Below are 12,295 nucleotides of genomic sequence, written 5' to 3'. Positions count from 1 at the left end.
GTTTGCTGTGCAAATGGATCTTTGCATTTCTGCCACCTCTTTTGTGGCACTTCCCATTTATATGTGCCCCACATCTTTCCATGAAGGCTTTGAAGCAGCTTTAATAACTGACATGTAAAACAAAATGGATTATTTTACTCTTCTCTCTCTCACTTTAGACTCATGCTATGGAGTTGCTCACAGCAAGATATTTCTGCCAATGGAACTAATCTTTTACTAGTTTTATGATTAACAAAATGACATGCATAATAATCCCTTGCTTTCTTTTTCCTATGTAGATAATATTGGTCCAGGAAAAGACAGCCTTTTTCTTCCCTCTCAATATCAGAATCAATTTTTGTCACATAAATATGGCCTAAATAGTCCATCTATCAACCATATTTAAAAGATATTCAAACAAGAGTCTACAACTTCTCTTGGAAGCCTATTCCTTGTGGTTGCTGAAAGGATAGTGTGAAAACTTTTTATTGTTTTAGATTGGACCTCCCAAGCCTGACTGTGAATTTTTATGCCTGAGTACCTAAAATACTCCAAGAAAAACATAGCTCAAACCACCACATTTTGCTTGCTTTCAGGTTCAAACCCTATAAAACCACCACATTTTGTATGGTTTCCACACCAAACCATAAGCTGGCATGAGATCCCACTAGATGCTCTGTTCAGGTCTAATTGAGATGTTTACCAACCTTGACAACATTTTTGGCTAACTTGTCACTAATTTGGAATGCAGGTGAAGCAAGCTGAGTTCTCAGCAATAATTTCTTCATTTGGATCCCTTTACTTGGCAACCCTACCCCCAACCCCTGCCACCAACTAGAGGCACAGAGCCATTGCATTGTCTTGGGTCAGTCATTATTACTTCCTCTGTGACATTCTACTGATGCTTGCCTTGCCTTGGACCTTAGTCTTCCCTTCAAAACTTAGTTCTGCACTTTGAGGCTAATTAGATAAATCCACTTTTGCTAAGGTGCTAATAGATTTAAAAATTCTTAGGGAATGCATAGGGCACTAGATTGTAAGGTCCTTGTGGGCAGGCATGGTCTCTTGCTGGCCATTTAGAGTTGCCAGATCAAATACAAGATTTTTATTTGCTAAATCTGGCAACGCTATGGCCATTGTATTTCCATCTTCTAAAAACCCCTGCACAGCAGGTGCTCAATAAATAATGGTTGACTGAATGAATGAAAGTAGTTGAGGGGTATATATCTTGGAATCTTTTGATTTGCTCTAAATTATATTGCATAGGGAGCTGGCTTACTGTGTAGGCTTGAAGCTGTTTTTATATGATCTTAGGCTTCTGACTTTTTGATGGAAACTGAGGTGTGCCAGTTCTGCATTTTGTGTGACAATTGTTCTAGAAGGGCATCCTTCTTTGGAGGAGCCTGTGGCATAGAAAGGGGTGAGGAAGAGAATACCTGCTGTTAGATCCTAGTTTACTATGACAGAGCAGTCCCATCAATTGAGTTGGGAGGCCTTGAGAGAGAGGGGAAGAGTCTTGCTGTCTTTCTTTCCTCACCAGATTGGGGATCTCCCTTGGTAATCACAAATATACAAATAGAAGCCTCCTGGGAGTTCACAGGTACAGGGAGGACAAGTAATAAAAGTAGTTTGGGCTGACTAGAATATTTTATAAATAGTCCTAATGCTCCCAAAGTCATCATCATGAGGATTCTTAAGGCCTCTGTGGATGGGGGAATACTGTCTCAACATGTTTATTTGATAATTATGTTAAATTATCAATTACATTTATTATTGAAACTGCTGTAAAATCATAAGGGTTCTCTTACTTTAAGAGCGAGGGGCCATTAGATACAAAGGCAGTGTTGACTTTTTCTTCCTTTATTGCATCTACTGTTTCTTCAGGAAGTTTCCAGAATATTCCCAGTACTTTATTATGCTTCTCCTTGGTGTTGGTCAGTCAGTATTTCTCCTAAAAATGTGGTTTGGAAAGTTAAGGAATTAGTGAGTAAAGTTCTTGCTCTTCAGGGACCTCCTGAATATATCAGATATTAGCATGTTACCTATTTATGTAGAGCTGCGACTAAAGCTCATGGCGGGTGTATCTTCCTGTATTAGCTGCTGCTGAAAGACAAGAGAAATACTTTAACTTTGACACAAGTCAACTCTGAGCCAGACTAAGCCTAGAATTCACATTTCCACCCACACATTCCCTCAAGTTCTGCTTCGTGAGTGGATTATCTCTGATGCTTGTTTATCTGATTTCTAGAATCTACTTCTGTCCTCAGGCACATTGTCAGATAGAGGAAAACTATGTGCTGTCTGGCTACTGAATTCTGTCCCTCTAACAAAACAAGGTCGAAATGACTTAAAATCTCATCCAGGAAGAGTGCTCTCAAAGGTGTAGAATTTTGGTTTCCTACGCTTGATCATTAAAAATGTGGGTTTTGCAAATGAACAAACAAACAAAAGCAGAAACAGACCCATAAGTACAGAGAACAAACTGGTGTTTGTCAGAGGGGAGGAGGTAGGAGATGGGCAAAATGGGCAAAGGGTAGTGGGGGACACAGGCTTCCAGTTATGGAATGAGTAAGTCAGGGGGATGAAAGGCACAGCATAGGGAATATAGTCAATGTAATGTAATAGCGTTGTATGGTGACAGATGGTAATTATACTTGTGGTGAGTACAGCATCACATACAGAACTATGGAATCACTATGTTGTATACCTGAAACTAATGTAACTTTTTGTGTCAACCATAGCTCAATAATAAAAAGAAATAACAAGAAAAAGAAAATGATGGGACATTTTAAAAAACTGTGGGTGTTGGAGTCAAATCTACCTGGCATGGAATCTTGGATCGGGCTCTTCAGTGGCTTGAATCAAGTTCTCTACTCTTCTAAATTCTAGTTTCCCACTATGGAAAGGAGAGATAATTATAGTATCTACTGCATAGGATTATTAGAATTAAATGATCTATTACATGGAGAGTCTAGCCCATACATAGCAAGCGCTCAACAAATGACAGCCATTATTGTTCAGAGTCTGGAACAGAAGATTTTCTTTTTAAACAGAATCTCAGAATGTTTCTGTTCAACAAACACACCTGTGTGGCCTGGATTCTGGTTGTGGGCCATGATAGAAACTGTGGCAGTAATGTCCCTGCACCTGGTTGGCCACATTCCTGGCTCCTCCCCTGAATGTCCAGCTTCTGGTTTAACTGGAAGTTAGGATGCAGGGCCGGGACACCCTTGCACCCTGTTTCATAGCCACAACTAGAGCCCAGCAGGAAGGTGGGTGAGTGCTGGTGCCAACCCCAATTGCTTCTGAAATTGCTGGCTGCTTCTCTGTACCTAACTTTTACGGGTTGGGTGTTTTGGGGACAGTACATTCCCAGTGCTGTAGAGGAGGTGGCTGAGCCCACTGCCTGAGGCTGTGCTGGGTTTCTGGCCCTGCCCCCAAACTTCCAACTGCTCTTCTGGCTCAACCAGAAGTTCAGGTGTGGGGTGGCCTGGGAGAGTGGGTGGGGTGCAGTGGAAAATACTTGAGCAATGAATCTAGAGGCCCTGGGGAAGTGTTTTTGGTTTTGTTTTGGTTTTTGGTTTTTGGCTTCTAAGTGGGATTTTACTTTATGCCATTTGTCCCTTCTACTTCTTCTGGGCTTCCCAAGGGTTTCCATCCCACCAGCAGTGTAAAGGCCACTGCAGGTGAGTTGTGAAAAGAGAGATTAGAAGAAGGAAAAAGTTGAGATGGTTCCTCCCTTTAGCAGAGTCTCTTCTGGCATCTCTTGATGTTGTCTCTCTTCCTAGCATTTTTGATCTTTTTAGTCTTTCTAGAATGGTCGTTCACTTCTGGTTGTCCATAGAAATAGAACCTGAGGTTAAAACACTGAGAGAACCTCACAATTCTTCTTTTTTCATCTTTGTTCACCTTTCCCATCTTATCTTCCATTCTCTTTAGTATTCTTCTTTCTTAGAAAATAGGTCCAGGGAGCTTTTCAGAAGAACAGCAGGAAAAAACAAACAAAACAAAACAGAGGGAAACTAGGCAATAAAGTAAGGAAGATGGAGAGGAGGAGGAAGGGGGGGCGGTGACCCCCTCAATCCCAAGTTAACAGGAAATGGTCCTGAGTTAATACAGAGCTGGCAAGGCTTCCTGTCTTACTTAAACTACAGAAAGGAATTGGCTGAAATTTGATAAAATTGTAAAGGAAAATCCGTGGGGGAAAACCCTCCACAAGAGTAGTGATGATATTAAACCACTCAACATGTTAAGGAAGTCTGGCTATACGCCTGCAGATGACCTATCCAGATAGACTAAGAGGATTAAATTATCTCTTGATATTGGACTGTATGTGTATGTGTGTGTGTGTGTGTGTGTGTGTGTGAGTGTGTGTGTGTGTGTGTGTGTGTGGTGATAGCTACGTGTATTTTAAATATAAGGTAAGAATTACCTATAAGCTTGTTAGAATGGGCTTTATTTTTTATTAAGCATAAGTTTAGTTCACATTTATTCGTTTATTTATTTACCAGCATATTCAAAACACACAACAATTCCGGTAGCATCAGAGCAAAATAAAAAGATGACTCCTCTATTCATGGAAGACTTAAATTAAATAGGAAGCCACCAAAATATGATAAAGCTAACTAACTTTAATCATAATGAGTGTACGGGGAATACGGAGAGGTAATAAAAAGAGTACAAACTTCCAGCTGTAAGACTAGTGAGATCTGAGGATCTAATGTATAACATGGTGATGGTAGTTGATAACACTGTATTGTATAATTAAGCATATAAATTATCACCAAAAAAGAAGATCAATATGTGAAGTGATGGATGTGTTAATTAACTAGGTCAGGGATCCTTTCACAATATACAAATCACCATGATGTATACTGTAAATATCTTACAATTTTGCTTTGTCATTTATATGCCAATAAAGTTAAAAAACTATTAAGAAGAGTAAATGTTTTCCTTTCACAGGATTATATTACTGATATGGATTTGTATAATAAACTTTCTAAATGCTACTGCAATGGTAAAAGACCCTGCTTGGAAAGAATCCTAGGTGTCTCATTTCCCCAGCAGAAGGGCAGCAGCTCATAGGCAGGAAGTGGCCACGTTTATCTTTGTGCCTCTCATGCTGGGACAGGGCTGGGCACATATCAGTGTTTCTTGAGCTAAACCAAACTGGGGGAGAATAGTGAAGGGGAAATTCTGAGGAAAAGTGATTTAATTGTTTGCTTATTTTAGCATCCTTATTGTCTGGGTGGTTATTGGATTTAGAAACCCACTCCCATTTTTCTCCTGACACTGAACTCCCAGAATATTCTAATTAAAACAATTTCTTTTTGGTCCCCATTTATTGAGCACTTCTTATGTGTGAGGCTTTTAAATATCCTGGGTGCTCAGTCCTCATCACAGGTGATACCATTTAACACTTACACAGGCCAGAGATGTGGGGATCCTGACTGTTGTACACAGCATCCTGCTCGTTGCCAGGACTCAATACAACTTAAACAATAGCAGCAACAGCTGTGAGAAGAAGAATCCAAGGACCAATTTGTTGGAATAAAGCAGAACAAGACTTTACCATATGGTAGATATATCTCAGATGGGTTTATTAGATGTAGGATGATTTTTCTTGTAGCCTAAGGGCTTTCTGGAGGGAATCTGAAATCTTTTCACTATGCCCACATCATTGCCAGATGTGGATATAGTGAAATAGACCTTATTCTGTGTGTGTGTGTGTGTGTGTGTGTGTGTGTTTGTGCACGTGCACATATGTGCGTGTGCAAAAGTAGCAAATTCTGATTCCCATAACAAGTTTCAGTTATCTCACTTTCACTTTCTTATGCAAAAATTTCTTCTTGAGCCTTTCAAATGTGCAGCAGGACTCTGTCCCTGCTCCATCAGAATATGTTATGGGTCATAATCATGTTCACCAAAATGTAAAACTAGAGGCAGTAAAAGAATGATAAAACATGGCAATTTCATAAAGGGCTTTGTTAGTCTTGTATTCTAACAGATTGTATTGGAGTCCTCCACCAAAACTTAAAAATTCATCGTGATTACTGATACCATTAATCAGAATTTGCCATGTGAACAGCTCAGAGCTCTGTTGTATTAAGCTGTCATGTGGTTGCAATCATACCTTTCTAACTGCCATCAGAGGTAACTGTCAGCAACACCATGTCTTCTCTCCAGTCTATTGCGGCTCCAGGTCCCCAGGGTTCCATCCTGAGTCCAAGGTGATTTGTACGGTACGCTAATGACCTGCTGATTGTCTGCACAAAAGCGTAATTGTACACTGTTCAGGCAACACTGTGATTCTACACAAAAGCAAAGGACTGTCTGGTGTCAAAATAATACCATAGTCTAACTTTGATAAAGGTTTTTTAACTGACTACAAGGTACTATTTGGTGCTAAAGCATGTGGCAGAAATAATGTTTATTCAAATAACTAACAAGTTGCCAGCAGGGGGAAATTTCAGGAGTGTGTGTGTGTGTGTGTGTGTGTGTGCAGGATGCTGTTTGATAGCTGTTTCTGTTCAGATTTTTGTTCTAATTTTGAAAGGTATAGAAACTAGCAAATATCTTTGTTTCAGTTAGATATTTATTCATGGCGCTGATTATCAATGTACATCTTAAATAAGATGTCACTGAAGGGTTTTCCTACTAGGTAATAAAAATGTGTGGTGAACACTATCTTGATCTATTTTCCTCTTTGTCTTTTGACCTACCTCTCTGATTTGCCTCAGTGAGCAGGTGAAGCCATCAATACTCTTCCATGGGTGTGACTGCCCCCGTGTCTCCCCTCTAAACCTGAGGACAGAGGAGAGAACATGTCCAGTGATGGAACAATTGAAAGCCACTGACAACCCTATCCTGCTCCTCTTTTTCCCTGACCCCATGCTCTGCTAGCTGAAGTCTGGCCAGTTTGTGTGTGTGAAATGGGCTGGTTCTTCCCTACAGGGACTTGTCACTAAGTCATTTATCTGTTTAGTGATAGAGGAGAATTCCTGCTGAGACTTTGACCCGATTCCAAAGCTTGATTCCAAGACTTTACTTGTTTCATTTCTTCATTCATTTGTTTATGCTTTCACACATTTGGTGATAGTTTTAAACCTGTTGTTATATATCAAACACTATGCTAGCCAGGATGATAATGATGAATAAGATTTGGCCTCAGGTCTCAAGCCCCTTGTTGTCCTATAGGAGTCAACTGGCTATTACCAAATGCTTAAGAGACTACCAAGCATCCCTTGTCAGCTCAGTTCTGAAAGGATTTAAAGAGAATGTGAATTGCAACATGTTGGCAAAATGAAAGGTTCTCCATGGGACTGTATGCATATTTAGGGCAAGAAGCAAGTCTTGTCCTTGGAGTTATTTATGGCTCTGAGTGCAGGAAGGACATAGAGCACATGTTCTATAAATGTTGATTTTTTTTGAATTTTTGAATTGGAATCAAATTTTGGAATTTGGAAAAGAATCTTTAGCAATGGACAGTAAATTGAAGATGCCAAGAGTAGGGGCTTTGGGGTCAGCTATGAGTTTGGCCTCTACTGATACAGCTTCACTTAGTAGTCAGTAATGGCCTTTGTCCCATCAAATTTATTTGTCCATTTCAGAATCTTTGTGTTTAAAACGTGTGATATGTCAGTGCATGTGCTAGGTGTTGTACATTCAAGAGTGAACAAAATGGAAACAGGATCTTTCCTCATGTAGCTCCCAGTAGAGGGGGTATGGGGATCTCAGAACAGATTAAGAGGATTCCAATAAGGTGTGTTAAGTTTCATGAGAAAGGAGTCCTACTGTTACCAAGGAGTCATCCTTGGTGACTACAAATGGGAGGGGTTGGAGGTCAGGGTCAGGCAGACAAGTTCTCCAGCACATAGGGACAATGTGCCGAGCCCTGGAGGCAAGAATGGTCAAGGTGCATTCCAATACTTAAATATATCCAGAGCCATTGAATTTTCACCTGCAAGGAGAGGAGCTTGAGATGAAGCTAGGGAGGTGAATGGGGCCAGACCTTGCATGGCCTTGTAGGGAGTGCTAAGTAGTCTGGACTCCACCGAAGACCAAAAGGAATTTATTGAAGGGATTTGAACAGGCAGCACTACAGTGAAATTTGTATTTTTGAACTATTGCTTGGGCTACATATTGGATGAAGGATGGAGGAGGTGAGAGATATACCAGTTAGGAAGGCTTTTGCATAAATCCAGGTAGGAGATGGCCCATAGTGAGTGTGGTATTGCGGAAAATGCATAAGTTTGAGAATCCAGTAAGACCTGGCTCTAAAACTTAACTAGCTTTGTGACTGTTAGCAAGTAATTATTATTTTATATAACCCCCACACCTTCTTCTGCAAAACAGAGTAACTTTGCCTATTCCCAAATGGAATACTGTAACCAACCTGCCAGATATTACATGACACACACTTAAATCCTAGCCCCTTCTTGTGCCTAACAGTAATAGCCCTCCTTCCTCCTTGCTTGTATTTCTTCTCCTTTGATGTACAACTTTGTGCTTTAAAATCTTTTTAATGTTTATTTATTTTTGACACAGAGAGAGAGACAGAGAGAGAGAGAGAGAGAGTGTGTGTGGAGGAGGGGCAGAGAGAGAGGGAGACACAGAATCTGAAGCAGGCTCCAGGCTCTGAGCTGTCAGCACAGCTGACAAACCACAAGATCATGACCTGAGCCAAAGTCAGACACTTAACCTACTGAGCCACCCAGGTGCCCCTACAACTTTGTGCTTTTAAATAGGATATTTTGTTACTGTTGTTGGTCCTTTTTATTCCTGGACCATGTGTATGGAGAAGAGCCCTCTTTTTTCTTTCTGCCTTTGTGACTACTATAGTTCTCCCAGAGCGTTCTGGGCCATCACAAGGTTACCTCTGAAGTTGCTTCTGTGGAACACTTCATTCTGTTCTGTGTGATGTTACAACCAATGAAAACCAAGCTTAGTAAAGATGAAAATCTTTGCTCCCTTCACTTTTGGAACTTTCTGGTAACTGTATTCTCCTCCTCATACCCTCGGAATGCAGCTTTGGTATTATCTTTGGCTGTCCTCGGGGCTGCTTCTTAAGCACTTGTGGAGAGACAACTTTGTATTTTTTACAGAATAGACCTTATTTTCACTCGGAGAATATTCCAAAATCCTGTCATATTTTCCTTTCTGACATCTCTAAAACTCATCTTTTCCCACTGGTCTCTAATAGCTAAAATCCTTTCCCATATTTTGGACCTCTTTTTCTTCTACTCCTTATAAGTCCCTCCATTGTGGTCTCTATTCTTGAGTTCTGTCTCTGTTAAAGCAATCTCCTTGGTACCTTCATTACAACATCTTTTTAAAATGCTCTCCCCAGTTTCTCTCCTCTGCATTAAATCTGGACTTCAGGGACTTTCACTGGTCTTCACTGCCTGATTAGTTTTTCCCTGCTGGTTTCTTATATTTCTTCTTAATTTCTTAATACCTGACCTCTTTATATGTGTTCTTTTTATTTTACTCATTCACTTTTTGTTTTCTTAGGCAGTTTTCAAGCTGTCTCCTCCCTAGCCAAGGACATTTTCTTTCCTTTTTATATGCCAAACTCAGCCTCAAACAAGTCGTATCCTGAAACCCCTTTCTTATTTTTCTCATAACATTCTTCCTTATTTGCTAATGCCTCCCTCTTCATGATAATGGTCTTTTCTTCATCAGGTGATGCTACTGCTATTTAATGGAGTGTATGTATATACTGTTTTGATATAAGCAGATCTATTACTTATTAAAGAAGGTCTCTGTTATTAATTGACTTAAGTCCATTCTCTCACTTCCATTACCACTGCTTGTTTGAGGTTGACAATTGTAGTTACCTCCCATTCAGTCTCACTGCCTCAGCTATCTCTCCCAGCTCCTCTATCCTTAATATTATTCTCAGAATGTCTTTCTGATCTGGTGCATTTCTCTTCTAAAACAAAACAAAACAAAACAAAACAAAACAAAACAAAACAAAGCTTCTGGCTTTCCCTGGCTTGTGGAATGAGATTTATCTTCCTTAGGTGTGCTTCAAAAATCTTCACACTGTGGCCCGTCCTCACCATTCCAGGTTCACCCTGTCACTTTTTGACCCCAAATCCCAAATTCCAGTCACATGGAACAGCTTAAGGATGTTTGCAATACAATTTACTATATATAGAGGTTGAGAGCGGACTGCTTCATATCAAATTTAAGCTGCAGAATTCTTTGCCATTTTTTTAAAAAGTCAAAAGATTTCATGTAAAAACCTGTCTTTCTGGTTTCTCTCAGAAAATATGGCAATACTGCATCATATACATACCTGGCAACAGAAGGGTGGAATTGAATGGTGGCCGCCCCTTTAGACGAAACAGGCTTTTCTCCAATTTGCCCGTTTCTGCCACTGTGTTTTGTATCCTCAATGTTGAGGCAAAGGGGCACTTGCCATCCACCATTGCTCTTGTGCTTTGTCTTGCCTGGCAGTATTAAGACACTGTCGTTCTGCATCTCTCCACATAAATAGCAGATGGGTGGATGCTATTTTGTATTTCAAGAAACATATGGGACCTACTTTACTCTTTCATCCTTGTGGCCCCTGTAGGCATCTGAATTTGGCTCTCTGACCAAGTGCCTTGCAGTAGGGTCTGGCTCCATCACTTGCTAGCTGTGTAGCTTCAGGCAACTGACTTAAGCATTCTTTGTCTCACTTTCACCTTAATAGTGTGTACCTCACAGCTTTTTTGTGAAGATTATGTGAGATAATCTATGTAGAGAATTTAGTAGAAAAATTGGAACATGGAAATAATTAATAATTCTTAGCTATATCATTATCACTATTATTATTATTCTGTTTTCCCAAAATGGAATAGTGGGAATATTAGAATCATGAGGGACATGATTTTGGACAGATTCTTTTGGTGCCTACTTAGCCACACCTTTCTAGCTATCAGTTTTGTCACTTACTGGCTATGGGCCTGGTCAAGTTGTTTAACCTTACTGTACCTCCATTTTATCATCTGTAAAATGTTAACAAAAACAGTATAATAATAGTATCCACTTCTTTGGTTATGATGTATCATTTGAGATAACCACATACAGTGTATCACAGCTGTCTGCCACATAAGAAGCATGCAGCAGACCTAGCTGTGATAATAATCAGCTTCCCAGGCCTCTGTTGCCCAGGGGAAGTCACCCAATAGTTGTGAGGACCCAGAGAGCCAGGTGATCCACCTACCTGTGATATATGGTGCCCACAGGTCTACATGGGTTTTTCAAAAATGGAAATATAATTTGCATACCATAAAATTCACTCTCTCAAAATGTATAATTGAGATTGCACAAAGTTGCAAAATCATCACAACTAATTCCAGAAAGTTTTCATCATCCCCCAGAAGAAACCCCATACCCTTTAGCTGTCATTCCTCAAACCTACCCCCCAGCCCTTGGCAACCACTGATGTGCTTCATTTCCATGGATTTGCTGGTGTTTGTCTTCAGGGCTCTGACTTGTGCCCCAATTGTCAAGAACTGTTAGATATTTTGGCTTGAGAGGATATCCCCAGGGCAGCGATAACAAAGCATAGGGGTGATTCCAACACCTCACAGATCAGGCTCTCCCTAGATTCCTCAGGGAATCTGCCAACATTCCGGTGTCTCCCCCTGGCCCACTGAACCAGACTGTTGTCCAGGAAGGGGAAATTACTATTCAGAAAGTACCCAAATACCGCTCAAGAATTGGTTGGAAGAACATGATCCTCCTGTCTAGAGCAAGGACAATATGTTGTGCTCATGAAGACTTACTTGGGCTGGGCTGTGGGCTGGGATTTAAGAGATTTAGGCTCAGTCTTGGCCCTACCTTTCAGTCAGTCCCTATGTGACACTGGATAAGCCACTCACTTTTTCACTTTGTTTCTTTGTGAAGGGAGGGATTTGGACCAGGGCAGACACCTGGGAGGCAGACATGATCACTGGTATCTGTAGGAAGCTTTTCTGTAGGTTAGACATCAGTTCTAAAAAATCCTCTTTATGTGCTCTGAGGACAGCACTGCTTTCTCAGTCTGGGCTTAACAGCTGTTCAGATTGTTTGTAATGTGGAGGCAACATTGCTGAAGCCCACTGTTTGGAGTTTTGGTGGTTGGTGTGGAGCAGTGTTGAGATTCAACAAGAAGCATGGGAAGCCCCTCCGCTTTGCTTGCTCACTTGTCCCCTCTCTCTCTTCTTCCCATATTCCAGTAATGAAGATTGCAGGTAATTTTAAATTGCAAATAGCCCACAGGAATGCTAAAGCCACCAGTTGTTAATAGTCTAGTGTGAAATACTCAAATCTAACAATTAGA

General features: G+C 40.6%; 1 long non-coding RNA gene across 1 annotated transcript; it reads right to left on the bottom strand.

Annotated features, from left to right (window-relative positions):
- Nucleotides 1-2,800: 2,800 nt before the first annotated feature.
- LOC125930991 (uncharacterized) lies at nucleotides 2,801-6,252 on the bottom strand. Its single transcript, XR_007460331.1, has 3 exons — nucleotides 6,113-6,252; nucleotides 5,404-5,493; nucleotides 2,801-2,875 (listed from the first exon to the last, which is right to left on the bottom strand). It is a non-coding gene; the product is annotated as an uncharacterized LOC125930991 (long non-coding RNA).
- Nucleotides 6,253-12,295: the final 6,043 nt, after the last annotated feature.

This window comes from Panthera uncia, chromosome A2 (assembly GCF_023721935.1).
Source record: "Panthera uncia isolate 11264 chromosome A2, Puncia_PCG_1.0, whole genome shotgun sequence".
Taxonomy (NCBI): domain Eukaryota; kingdom Metazoa; phylum Chordata; class Mammalia; order Carnivora; family Felidae; genus Panthera; species Panthera uncia.
This window is presented reverse-complemented; position numbering and strand designations above follow the sequence as displayed.